The sequence below is a fragment of the Apium graveolens genome, chromosome 2 (assembly GCF_009905375.1).
Source record: "Apium graveolens cultivar Ventura chromosome 2, ASM990537v1, whole genome shotgun sequence".
NCBI classification, from domain to species: domain Eukaryota; kingdom Viridiplantae; phylum Streptophyta; class Magnoliopsida; order Apiales; family Apiaceae; genus Apium; species Apium graveolens.
Genome location: NC_133648.1, coordinates 152,931,911 through 152,945,772, shown reverse-complemented (window position 1 = coordinate 152,945,772; position 13,862 = coordinate 152,931,911).

Sequence of the window (13,862 nt, the reverse complement as noted above, 5' to 3'; positions counted from 1 at the left end):
AATCTGATTTATAGGTTCAGATCCTGATTAAGATTTTGTGCAACTAACTTGAGTACTATGTTTATATTATGTGTGATTGTATCATGTTTTCTGAGTAATTCTGTATGATTTTTGAGCTTCAGAACCTAGGCAACTCTGACAACATATTTCTTGGTCATTCTGATCCTCTGTTTATGCTATAATAACTCTATTTATCTTGTGCTAGTGTTAGGTCCCAATGTGTTTGTAGAAGGGGGGTTGAATACAAACAATACCGAATAATCGAATTTAGTGCGGAATAAAAAATTGAAATAAAATTCAAGTTAAATAAAAATATTATTAAACTTGAAAGGTGTTACAACAACGGTATCGATTATAAGAGATTAATCTCAAATTAATTATCACAAATCTAGAATAAATTCGACATAGACTTTTTCTATTTTTGCAATAAAAAGATTCAAATGCTAAACGCAATTTGAGATTAAGTTCTAGGGATTATGATCTGCTAGATAGTTACACAAGAACAAGAGAATGATTTCTAGTGGTTTGGACTTAACTTTACCAACTAGAAATTGTTGATCTTGAATTTACAGTTGAAGGATGAAATGTTTTCTGCTCTGCTTTTCTTTTTTTTCTTGGTTGTTTGACTTCTGTTGTGTGGATTAATATGAATGTCTGTTGCTTCTGTCTTTTAAATAATAATCAATATAACTGAAATGAACTGGCATGACAATCCCACAGCTGGTAGAACTTTCGGTGAGACAATCTGTTGTACTACCATGACAATCGGCATGACAATCTATTGAACTAGCAAGACAATCGGTGAGACAATCATTTGTACTAGCATGACAATCTGTTGAACTAGTAGAACTTTCGGTATGACAATCTATTTGAGCTGGTATGACTTTTGGTATGACAATCTGATTGTCATACCAGTTCAATTGATTGTCATGCTGAATTAATATTGAATATAAATTCAAAATCAATTCTGAAAATTCCTAATATTAATTCAGAATTAATTAATCAATTAATTCAATTAATAAATAAATTAATCTTTGCAGATATAATTTATTTTCTTAATTAAACTATATGAATTAATTAATTAATAGAGAATTATTACTACTCTTCAACAACAACCATTCTTCTGAAAATCTTCTGAAAATCACTGTCAATTATGAATCAATTCCACCACTTCAATGTTGACACTCGATGTACTGTCTGGTTCATGAGTGATTAAATTTCGTGACATTTCTTTATGTCTTGACTTTGATAACTTGATTTTCTTCAGATTAAATCCCTGTAATTATCTGATACCCTGACAAGATCTCTGTCACTTGATTAAATCCACAATCTTGATTTATATCACTGAGGCTTGATCAATTTCTTGAACTTCTTCCATTGAAGTAATTCCTCAAGTCTGTAGATGAACATTATTTCTGAATCCTTTGACAGATGTTACTTTGTGAGATCTCTTTGATGGTAGATCCACTATTTACTTGTTACATTCTTATTTGAGTTGAGTTAAATCCTCAAATTAACAAATAGGCTATGACATATGCCTTTCAATATCCCCCTATTTGTTTGTTAGAAAATAACAACAAATACCTAGGGGATAACTCAACTAACAAATAAGAAAAAGATGTAAACAGAAATGCAAAGTAAATAGCAGAAAAGTTCTGGATTATATTTAACATTTTCCAGATTCCAAATAGATGTTCCTCTAGACTGAACATATCTTCAAGTAGTTTCATCTTCTTTTGTACAACCACATTTCCTGTTGAGAAGCGCATATCTCTCTTGCTTCTTCCCCTATGAGAATCAACTGCTTAAAGAAGATCACCTTCGTTTACCACATCTCCCGTACAATAGGATCCGCAGATAAAAACCAATGGTACTCCCCTTTTGGAAAACAGCTTCTTCTCTTACTAGGAAATCACCTTGTGTTTACCACCTCTCTCGTATAATAGGATCCGTAGTTACAAACAACAATAGTGTGGTGTAGTGTACATATGTAGGATCTTTTTCTTCCTCCCTGCTATTTCTCCCCCTTAGTTGAGGAATCTTCCAAACTATTACTTAAGCTTTTATCTCCCCCTTAGAGAAGGAATGTATGTCGTTGTCTGAAGGAGTTCTCATGTTTCACTTGGTTGGAAAAGAAATAACAAGTAGTTTCTCTTTCTTCCTCACTGTGAGTGTGTGATTCTATTTAGTGTACCTCACATGTGTTTCACTCTTCTCTCCACTCGTGTTTACACTCATCCTCATAAGTGTATCACTCCTTTCATAGCTCCAAAATTCAGCAGTACCTGCAAGGAAAATCACCTTAGCCATCCTTAAGGAGGTCACAGGTGGTGCAATGGGAGTTCGCAAATCCCCATCCTTGTTAGACTCGTCAGATGAATCTGAGTCATAATCTACAAGTTACTAGTTTCCCTTTTAGGGTTCCAGATTTGAATTTTGGGAAGGTAAACAATGATCCAACGAATTTAGCATAAAGATCAAAATTCCCTTCTAATGTCTGTGAAGACATTTCTTTGTGAATCATTAGGTAATATCTGAAACATTGTCAACAAGTTACCGATCTGCGCCTATGTCAGATCCACTATCCGCAAATGCATCCAGGGGATTTAAGCCTGGGGAGGTAGACACTTACCACTGACATATGGCTTTTGGATCAGTACCCTCTCCTAACACCTGTAAAGGCAATTGGTCCATTAAAGAACCTTGAACAATCGAATCTGACCTTAAAATGGTCGAAACTTTTATTTCCGTCAACTCATCTTTTGTGTGTATAACCTTTCCTTGTGCATCAAGAATTGTTTATGTTTGAAGTGGTGACACTACATCGGATGCCTTGGCCGATAGGCAAAATTCAATAGACGCACCATGTTGAGAGAATGAATCTAGTAACTGTTTTTTTGCCTTTTCAGCCATTGCATCTTTTTGAGAAGATGTATGGGGGCTAGCAGTTGTCTCGGTTTAAATACTACTCATCTATGTAGGAGACAGAGCTGCTGGGTTGACTTCAGAACCTTTCTTATGTGGTGCACTAAGGCACTATCTCCCTCACGCTCATTCATACTTCATTTTAGTGGTAAGAGAGTGTTGGTTGGTTCTGTTTTTGTGTTTGTCTTTACAGTCTAGGATAAAAGTTGTGGATTTTCAACCTTATGACTGTCAGTGAAAGAAAGCCATTGGAGACTGAACTTGTATCACAGAACATATGGCAATAGAGAGATAAAATGTACTTAAGATATATAATAAAAAAAAATTATACATTTAATCTTTTGAGAGAAATGATGTACAATAGTGATTTCAAAAGATTTTAATGAAATAAGAAATCACTAATATAGAAAAAAGTTTGATTTTCTCCTAAAACTCACTGCACATATAAAACACTATGTTTGTGCCTAGTGATAAGAGAGTTATTAATATGACGACTCTACTAGTTCATATTAAACTATAACTTCAGTTAGAGTGCCATACCATATCCTTGACGATTGCTTGAGTAGTACACTAGTTCATACCAACCTGAAGTGAGATTGTGAAGAAGAGATTGCATAGTCCAATAGATCTGTAACTGCAAAGTCCATAAACTATGGTGCATTAACTTCCTCTTTTGACTCACCAACCAAGAGTACACTTGTACACATTTTACTAGAGTCCAATTCCAAGTGTAATGTGCATCAGGTGCCTGATATGTCGTAATATTCTCAAGTCTCGTCACTGGTGCTATATATTAGATACTGCTTCCTGATAATAACCTAGCACAATACACACATTTTCAGTGATAACATTTCCAGCTTGCAAACAGCCATATTCCTCAGTTAAACCTTTGCTGTTATCTCCAAAGGTAACCAGTGGGCCAGCTTTCTCAACCACATTTGATAGCAGGGCTCTATCTCCGGTAATATGTCTTGACGATCTACTGTCAAGAATCCACACTACCGGTTCCACCTGTTTAATGCCCTGTACTACAAATGGATTAGACCTTCTTCGGAACCCAAACTTGGTTGGGCCCGGCATACTTGTAGAATTGACCTTTGTCAGGAAAAATAACATTCTTAACTTTAATGGTCTCAACTTTCTCAATGAATGAACATTTGACCTTGTAAGCAGCCTTAACAAATTTCTGTTTAGGCTTAGGCACAAATGTCTCCTTTCTAGCCTTAGAAGGACTAGCAGTCTTAGACCTATCATGCTTTCTATTATTCACATGCTGACGAGGAGTAGTCTTATCACTAGAAACATGCTTACCATTAAAATAAGCATACATCAAATTGAAAGCACAATATATACAATTAGAAACACCACATGCTTTATGAGAGGGATTAACAGTAGGCAATTTATGCATGGTAGACATGGCATTTTTGTTATCCAACTCATGTGTGTCTGAGTTAGTCTCAGTTGCTTTCATAACTTTAACTGGAACTTTCAACACACTTGACTTGGAAACAACCTTCTCATTAGCATGATCTTCAGCATGTATTTCTTCTTGAATAATAGAGGAGGTCGCATCAAAAGGTTCAGCAATTGATGCTTTATAGAGGGGTTTATCAACACCCTTAAGCACATGTGGTACTTCCCTACCTTTAGCACATACATGAGGAAGGGAGTTTATGCCTAATTCTCCAATAGCAGCATTGTAATCATAACCTATACCAGATGTTTGATTAATAGCTTGCTTACTGTAGAACTCTTTAGCCTTCGAACAAGAATTGAAGTAGGCTTTAACCTTAGTCTCAAGACCGGTGATATTGTCTTTGAGAATAGCTTTGAGTTGTCTATAACAGTTAACTCTATTCTCTAGAAAAGATACTTGTTCTTTTAACTTGTCTTGATTAATGTGCACAAGTCTTAATTCATTGACCTCTTTCTCAAGGTCTTTGATCTGTTGACTTAACAGTTCATTATCACGACGAGCACAATCTAAGGAACCTCCTAGATGATAAACTAATTCAGCATCAATAAATTTTACCTCTTTTCTTGACGATGAAGCTTTTCCATCAATAGCCATAAGAGCAAGATTTCCTTCTTCTTCATCTTCACTATCAGTATCATCCCAGCTTCTTCCCTTTGCCAGATAAGCCCTTTCAGAGTTACTCTTCTGATTTGAATCATAAGAGTTCTTCCTTACTTGCTTTGGCTTCCTGCATTCTTTGGCAAAGTGTCCCAACTCATTGCAATTATAGCATCTAATGGTGCTCCGATCAACCATCCCTGTTTTGTAGCATCTAATGGTGTCCCACCACTACTGGTGTTAGAGGATGAAGATCCACCTGTATGGAATCTATTATAGTTGGACTTGTACTTGAACTTGGGATTTCTCTTGAATCTGACATTGGAGAATCTCTTGACAATTTGGGCCATTGACTCATCTTCCAATTGCTCCAGCTCTTCCAAGGAGTAAAAATCATCACCTGATTGATTTGTAGTAGGATGATCATATCCTGCTACTAATACATTTTCCTCATCCTTGGAATACTGTACCATTCTCTCTGACTGTTGAGATTGTTGTTGTTGTTGTTGACCTTCAGCTACTAGAGCAGTAGATGTACTGACCACTCTATCTTTCCCGTAGACTTCCTTCTGCTGAATCTGCTCCAACTCATAGGTTTTTAACACACCATAGAGTCTATTCAAAGAAATCTCACTCAGATTTCTAGCTTCTCTTATGGCAGTGATTCTATGTTCAAGATGAGTTGGAAGTGTTAAAAGGAACTTTTTGTTGACCTCCCTGATTGAATAATATTTTCCATTTATATTCAGGTTGTTGATCAATGCATTGTACCTCTCAAACACTTCAGTAATTCCTTCTCCTGGATTGGATTTAAAATGTTTATACTCAGAGGTTAGGATCTCTAACTTGTTCTCCCTAACTTCCTTTTTGCCTTCATTGATCACCTCAATAGTTTTCCAGATGTGTTTGGAATTTTTACAGTTCATCACATGTCTGTTCATCAAGGGATCAAGGGAATCAACTAAAATTAATTAAAGGCTGGCATCCAAGAAGGCTTCTTCCTTTTCAACAGGAGTAAAATCCTCAGGCTCTTTTGCATAGGTTCTAGCTTTGGTAATTACAACATCATCTTCTATCACCTCTGGTTCAATAACCATCGGAATTTTTGGACCCTTCTTTAACAAGTTCAGATATTTGGGATTTGCAACTTGTAAAAACAAGAGCATCTTCTTCTTCCACATAATACAATTTTCTTTATCAAATAGTGGAATTTTAACGGTTCCAACTTTTTGTGAAGTCATTATGAATTTTTGAATAAATAAAAGTTCAAGGAGTTGAAAAATCACAAAAGTTTAGGATCTTGATTTTTTCGTTAATCAGAGGGCTCTGATACCAATTGTTAGGTCCCAATGTGTTTGTAGAAGGAGGTTGAATACAAACAATACCGAATAATCGAATTTAGTGCGGAATAAAAAATTGAAACAAAATTCAAGTTAAATAAAAATATTATTAAACTTGAAAGGTGTTACAACAACGGTACCGATTACAAGGAATTAATCTCAAATTAATTATCACAAATCTAGAATAAATTCGACATAAACTTTTTCTATTTTTGCAATTAAAAGATTCAAATGCTAAACGCAATTTGAGATTAAGTTCTAAGGATTATGATCCGCTAGATAGTTACACAAGAACAAGAGAATGATTTCTAGTGGTTTGGATTTAACTTTACCAACTAGAAATTGTTGATCTTGAATTTGCAGTTGAAGGATGAAATGTTTTCTGCTCTGCTTTTCTTTTTGTTCTTGGTTGTTTGACTTCTGTTGTGTGGATTAATATGAATGTCTGTTGCTTCTGTCTTTTAAATAATAATCAACAGAACTGAAATGAACTGGCATGACAATCCCACAGCTGGTAGAACTTTCGGTGAGACAATCTGTTGTACTACCATGACAATCGGCATGACAATCTATTGAACTAGCAAGACAATCAGTGAGACAATCATTTGTACTAGCATGACAATCTGTTGAACTAGTAGAACTTTCGGTATGACAATCTATTTGAGCTGGTATGACTTTCGGTATGACAATCTGATTGTCATACCAGTTCAATTGATTGTCATGCTGAATTAATATTGAATATAAATTCAAAATCAATTCTGAAAATTCCTAATATTAATTCAGAATTAATTAATCAATTAATTCAATTAATAAATAAATAAATCTTTGCAGATATAATTTATTTTCTTAATTAAATTATATGACTTAATTAATTAATAGAGAATTAATACTACTCTTCAACAGCAACCATTCTTCTGAAAATCATCTGAAAATCACTGTCAATTATAAATCAATTCCACCACTTCAATGTTGACACTCGATGTATTGTCTGGTTCATGAGTGACTAACTTTCGTGACGTTTCTTCATATCTTGACTTTGATAACTTGATTTTCTTCATATTAAATCCCTGTAATTATCTGATACCCTAACAAGATCTCTGCCACTTGATTAAATCCACAATCTTGATTTATATCACTGAGGCTTGATCAATTTCTTGAACTTCTTCCAGTGAAGTAATTCCTCAAGTCTGTAGATGAACATTGTTTCTGAATCCTTTGACATATGTTACTTTGTGAGATCTCTTTGACGGTAGATCCACTATTTACTTGTTACATTCTTATTTGAGTTGAGTTAAATCCTCGAATTAACAAATAGGCTATGACATATGCCTTTCAGCTATAATAAATATGCAGCATGACTAGTGATAGCTGTGATATGTTTATGACATGAGTAGTTTTAAATTGGTTTAGTCTTGTGATTGACTAATCAATTGGTGCAGACTTGTTGGATATACTCTTGGCATAATTAATTGATTTTAAGACTTATGTGTTGATCCTATATGTAACTCTGATGATCTTTCTATGCTTATACTCTGTTCTGGATATTAGATCCTGATATATTTCTTATATTTTGATTACCTTATGCGAGTCTTCTAACTTGAACTGTTTTGAGCTAATGAGATTTGATTGAGTAGCATTGTCAAAAGAATCAGAAAGCGTGATCATCCGAGACATCCTTTATGAATCCATATTGTGGTAAGTAAAGGTAAAAGATCTCTTGTTCTGAAATCACTCTGTTCTTGATCATTAAATTCTCTGATATTGTACTTCGGATGTATGTGATCTTCAACACCATCAGTGGTTTTAGGAATTGACTATGAGCCTATCAAACCTCATAGGTTCTAACCCAAGTCATTAGAACCAAACACTTCTCAAACATTATTCCATTATCTTACTATGATATACCCCCATATTTTATTCTGATTCACTTAATTTTCTTGAGATATCAACTTAGCGATCGAACAAAATTACCAATTGGTATTGGAGTTGCTTTGAGAATGAGGGAGATAGTGCCAAGAAGCACCACATAAGGAAGGAAAGGTCAACCCTACAGCTCTGTCTCTCACAAAGAAGTGCAGTATCTATAATATGAGACATCTGTATGCTCATCTGTATTCTCTCAAAAGAATATAGAGCTGAACAAGGCATATAAATAGTTACTAGGTGTATTCTCCCAACAGAATGTTATCTATTGAAAATTCGCCTATCAGACAGGGCATCTGTATCAAAGTCACTACCTCTTGATTAAAATATTTACAATGCACATGTGAGATTCACACATACAAGGAAGGTATTGACGCATCAATCGTTATTAAACCATATCAAGATCAATGTCAATGGATGAAATCCAGGATCATGTTTCTGCTCTTTATCTCTGATCTTGAATAAGAACATATGATCCTGGAAGTTGCTCGATCTTAATTCTCAGATCTCAATCTATGATATGTGAAATGACCTTAGACTCTGATCTTCTGGGTTAAGATCTTGGAGACTCTGATAAATCCTCACAGACTTTAGAAGAAATCTTTGATCCCAATCGCATATCATTGATCATTGATTATCTTCCCAGAATTCAAATCTGGAAATGATTTTGACTTGGTCAAAATTGCAACTTGTAAATGAGGACTCATGTAACCTCTGAGAAATTTACGTCTGTATTATATCATATTTATAATAAATTATGTGTATTAATGTGTCATTATGTGTAATTATCTGTCAAACCCTAATTGCTACGTGTTATGTGCATTCTGTGTCATTCCGGTATTTTTAAGATATTTTTCAGATACTTTATTTTTCATTTATCGCTTTCATTTCAAACATTTTACGACCCAAACCATGATTTTAAAGCAAGTATTTCAAATAAAATAATGGGCCTTATTTTTAATCAAAGGCTTTTACCATCGCATTATTCTGAACATCTAGGCATTTTATAAATTTTCTCGTTTTGCGAAAAATGACTTTTCCCGGCCCCATTGTGTGTTAAAAACCCCCACAAAAATCATATTTATATTTTTATAAAATTATAGGACTTTTATTTATTCCATCTCTTTGTATTTTTGCATTATTCACAATTTTTTGGAAATTTTGGCATATATATTGTATATATAAAATATTTATAAATTAAATTTTAAAACTCAAAAATTATAAAAATTAGGGCCAAATATTTTTATTAGGAGTGTAATTAGCCCCTTAATTTTATTTAGGGGTATTATTTTTCATAGTATAAATAGCCTAATTTCTATTAATTAATTACTAATTAATTATAAAAATTCAGTAAAAATTCAGAAAAATCCCCAATTTACCAAAACTAGGGTTTGGTGTTCTTGATTTCAACCGGAGATTTGATCATGATTCCGACCTCCAAATCAGACATGTAAGTAGTCGTTGCAAAGCTCTTGATCTCTACTTTCTATTCGTGTAATCAATTTCATGTTTTATATCTTCAAATTTTTATTCGATTTTTAGGGTTCTTGAACTGATTTGGGTATTTACAAATCGTTGTGTTTTGGTTGATGAGAGCTATATGAATAGATTGCCCAGGTTGTGTAGATGATTATATGTATTTTTAATTGATTTTTCTATTCCCGGATTTGTGATTTGTGTTTTTGAGTGTTTGACCCGTTTTTGAATTCGGGTTTTTGGTTCGAATGATTGTTTGATGTTTCTGTTGCCACGAATGAGTAGATCGTCGTTTTTACAATCGATTGGTACCAGAATCATTGTGTTTGGCTTCAGTTTGTGATCTCACCGGATTTTTACGTCGCGCCGCCGTGTTCATCGTGTTTCCGGTTGCATATTGTCAAAAGAGGAGGAGGAGTGTATTCTGTGGAGTTGTGGAACGAAAACCTAGAGAAAGCCCTACAGAATCGATCCAAAATCGTGTATTTTTGTCACGTTTTTGGCTTGCCGGATTTCTTCACCGGAATCGGCCATCGGCGCCGGATTCATTCTGGGCTGTTCTTGGCGACCCGTGGTCGACCGGGTTTCGAACCGGTGTACCACCCAAGATTGGACGGTAGTGCCTGGGTGCCCGATTGGATCTATATAGTGAGATATAGATCTGGACTGTATCCTGGCTGATCAGCAGGGTATAGATGTGAACTTGTGTCCAGTTTAGTTCATTTGTATTCTCCAGTAATGGCCTTCTTCCTATTCTCACGGGGTTATATCTTTGCAGATATACTCGGGTTACTGATTCATTTAAATTGCTTTAACACTATTTATATTTTGCGGACTTGTTGAGCAATTTTTGTCTCACCCTTTTTGTTGTTATTCACCTTATTATTTTCAGTTAAGAAGGAATATGAAACCCATCAGAACTCGAGTGGTAAAGAAGCGGGTCAAGCCTCAGGATCCTCTCATACCCAAGGTGTTGATCCCAATCCAGGAAGAAAGCTTTGAGTTGCCCGAACAGGTGGTGTGTAGATAGTTAGTGTGGGTGTTTGAATAAAAGATGAACTTAGTTTAAAACTGGTTAGACAATGGTTTGTAATAAAGAGAGTTTGTAAGATTTTAAATTTGGTTTGTAATAAAAGTAGTTAGCGGTTCTTGTTTTCATACTTCAACCTAAAAAGATCCTGGTTAGTGTTAAAGGGGTTTAGATTCATTTCTTTATTATTTGTTAATTAGATTGTACAGGTTTGGTGATTAGCTAGTAACCCCTAGACTTATACCCCGGGTCTGGAGGGCGTTACAGTTTTGGCATCAGAGTTGTAGGTTTGGTCCCTGAAAACAAGAACATTAGGGTTAAGATAAGATAGGGAGATCACATAGGGTAGGAATAGTTAAATAGGAAGAGCAGTGTTAGGATGTATGTTAGATTAGAATAGGGAAGTATAAATCTTAGGATTATTCAGTGACCTTTCTTCTTTCTTTATATTATCAGATGGCGTCATCAGTTTATTCGGCTTTTCTGAGAGGACAGTCATCGGGCAGTAGCACCAGTTGTACCTCCAGTATCTGAGTTCATGTTTCCTCCTCTACCACCTCCACCACCATTGCCACAGGAGCCGGTACCTCCAGTACAGGGGATAGTCCATGACCCTATAGAGATGTTCGATCCATTTGAGTTCTTTGAGCCTATGATTCCACTACCAGTAGAGCATCAGTTTATACCAGGGATTGAGCCGGAGCTACCACCACCAGTGATGCCTTCTATACCAGTACATGCCCAGAGCCAGACGTATTTCAGATGATTCCAGTTGAGGGGATGGGAGAGCATGATGTGGATTTACAGTTAGGGTTACCTCAACAGGGTGCAGGTATACCGAGGGTTCCATCACAGGAGTGAGTGGGTCAGGTTGCACAGCCGCATATGGTACCATACCATGAGTACAGGGTTATGAGAGATGATGTGGAGTATTGGAGAGCACAGTGCAGAGAGATTATGCATTTATTTGACCAGAGAGATCGAGGACCGTTAGCGACCCTACATCCGGATTACTTTATGAGACAGAGGTTGCAGTCGGTTTTGATGAGTGCCACTTGGGAGCTAGATGATTTGACCCATAAAGGACCGCCTTCTTTCGCGGAGTTCTACAGGATATTCCGTTTGGCACAGACTTTGGTTCAGGCACTTATGGAGGAGCTGAGGCGGATTTTCCCAGGGTTTTGAGACAATGACTTCAGAGTACAGATGTATATAGATGAAGCCTAGTATGATATAGTGAGTATTGTGTATGTGTGTAGTAATAGTTTGACATGTAGTAGTAGTTTGATATGTAGTAGTAGTGTGACTTGTAGCCACGGTGATAACCAGCAGAGCGAGACTTTTTGTATCAAGCATTTACACCTGAGGCTGGTGTCATATATATAAAATGAACTTTTTCAAATTTCTTTTATTTAAATTTCAGTCTTTACAGTTTTACAGCATTTACCTTTACTTTATTGTTTTACAGCTTTTTGTATTTTAAATTCTGTCGAAAAAAGAGAGAAAAGAACAACCATTTTATTTAACTGTTTACATTTCCTGTTTTTATATTAAGCAACTGTTTTCTTTCTTCGAACCATGTTGTTAATACAAGATAAAGTGTTTTCTTACCTACTATCAATTATTTATTAAACTGTTAAAGAAATATCACTTGTTTTATTATCAGAAAATGGCACCAAAAAGAAAGACTAGGACTGAGACTTCTAATAGCAATTCCGAAGGACAGACAAATGAGACCATGAACCAAATGTTCCATATGATGCAACAACAGATGGTAATAATGTAGCAACAGATGCAACAACAACAACAGCAGATTCAACAACAAATGTTACAACAACCACTTCGTCCTGAGCCCCAAATTCCACCATCTATACATGTTGTTACTTTAAGCAGTTTCAGTCGGTTAAACCTCCAGAATTTGATGGGACAGCTGATCCTATTAAGGCTACCACTTGGTTAAAAGAAATAGAGAAAGCGTTGGCACTAGTGAAGATAGGTGAAGACCATAAGACTGACCTTGCTAGTTATTTGTTGAAAGTAGAAGCAAATTATTGGTGGGAATCTAAAAAGGCTTTAGAGGGTGAAGATGTTATTGTATGGGATAGGTTTAAAGAGTTGTTTTTAGAAAAATATTTTCCTCGCTATGTGAGAAATCAAATACAGATAAAGTTTTTGGAACTGAAGCAGGGAAGTATGTCCGTGACCGAGTATGAAGCCAAATATACTGAATTGGCTAGGTTTGTTCCAGAACAAGTGGACATTGAGGAAAAACGAGTTCAAAGGTTTCAAGAAGGATTACGACCGTGGATCCGTGGACAAGTTGCAGTTTTTGAATTAATAACTTATACCGCCATAGTCCAGAAAGCCTTGATCATCGAAGGGGAAAGTGAAAGATCTCAAAGGGATAGAGGACAGGGAAGTTTCCAAGACCGCTCCAGCAGGAAGCAGGGATTTCAAGCCCGGACAAATTTGAATTTTAAAAGGATAGGACCAGGTACCCAGAAAACAGGTAATCGTTTCCAATCCCCCAAACAGCAGGGAATTGTCAGAATCCCAGTGCCGTACTGCAGAACTTGTGGACGCAAGCACACCGGCGTATCTATCAAAGCAGATGTGACATGTTTCAAATACAAGCAGAAAGGGCACTATTCTAACGAATCTCCCACGGGAAAAATAGCAGAAATTACTTGCTACTAGTGCGGAAAGAAAGGGCATATCGCTAGGAATTGCAAAGGACCAGCAATAGCAGCTAGTATTCCGAAAGTATTGGCATTACCTCCGCCACCGCCGCCTAATCAACCCAGAGCAAGAACTTTCAACATGACAATGAAAGAAGCATTGCAGAGTCCTAGTGTAATTGCAGGTACGCTTTTGGTGAATTCCGTAGATTCAAAAGTATTAATTGATTCTGGAGCTACCCGTTCATTTACTTTTGAAGAATTTCTTGATATATTACACTGCAAAATCGAATGGTTGGGCGAGACGTTAATTATAAAATTAGCGAATGACGACCAAGTTCCAGTAGATCGAGTATCTCCTGCGTGCGATATAGAAATAGACGGACATCATTTTTCTGTAGACTTGATTCCTTTCA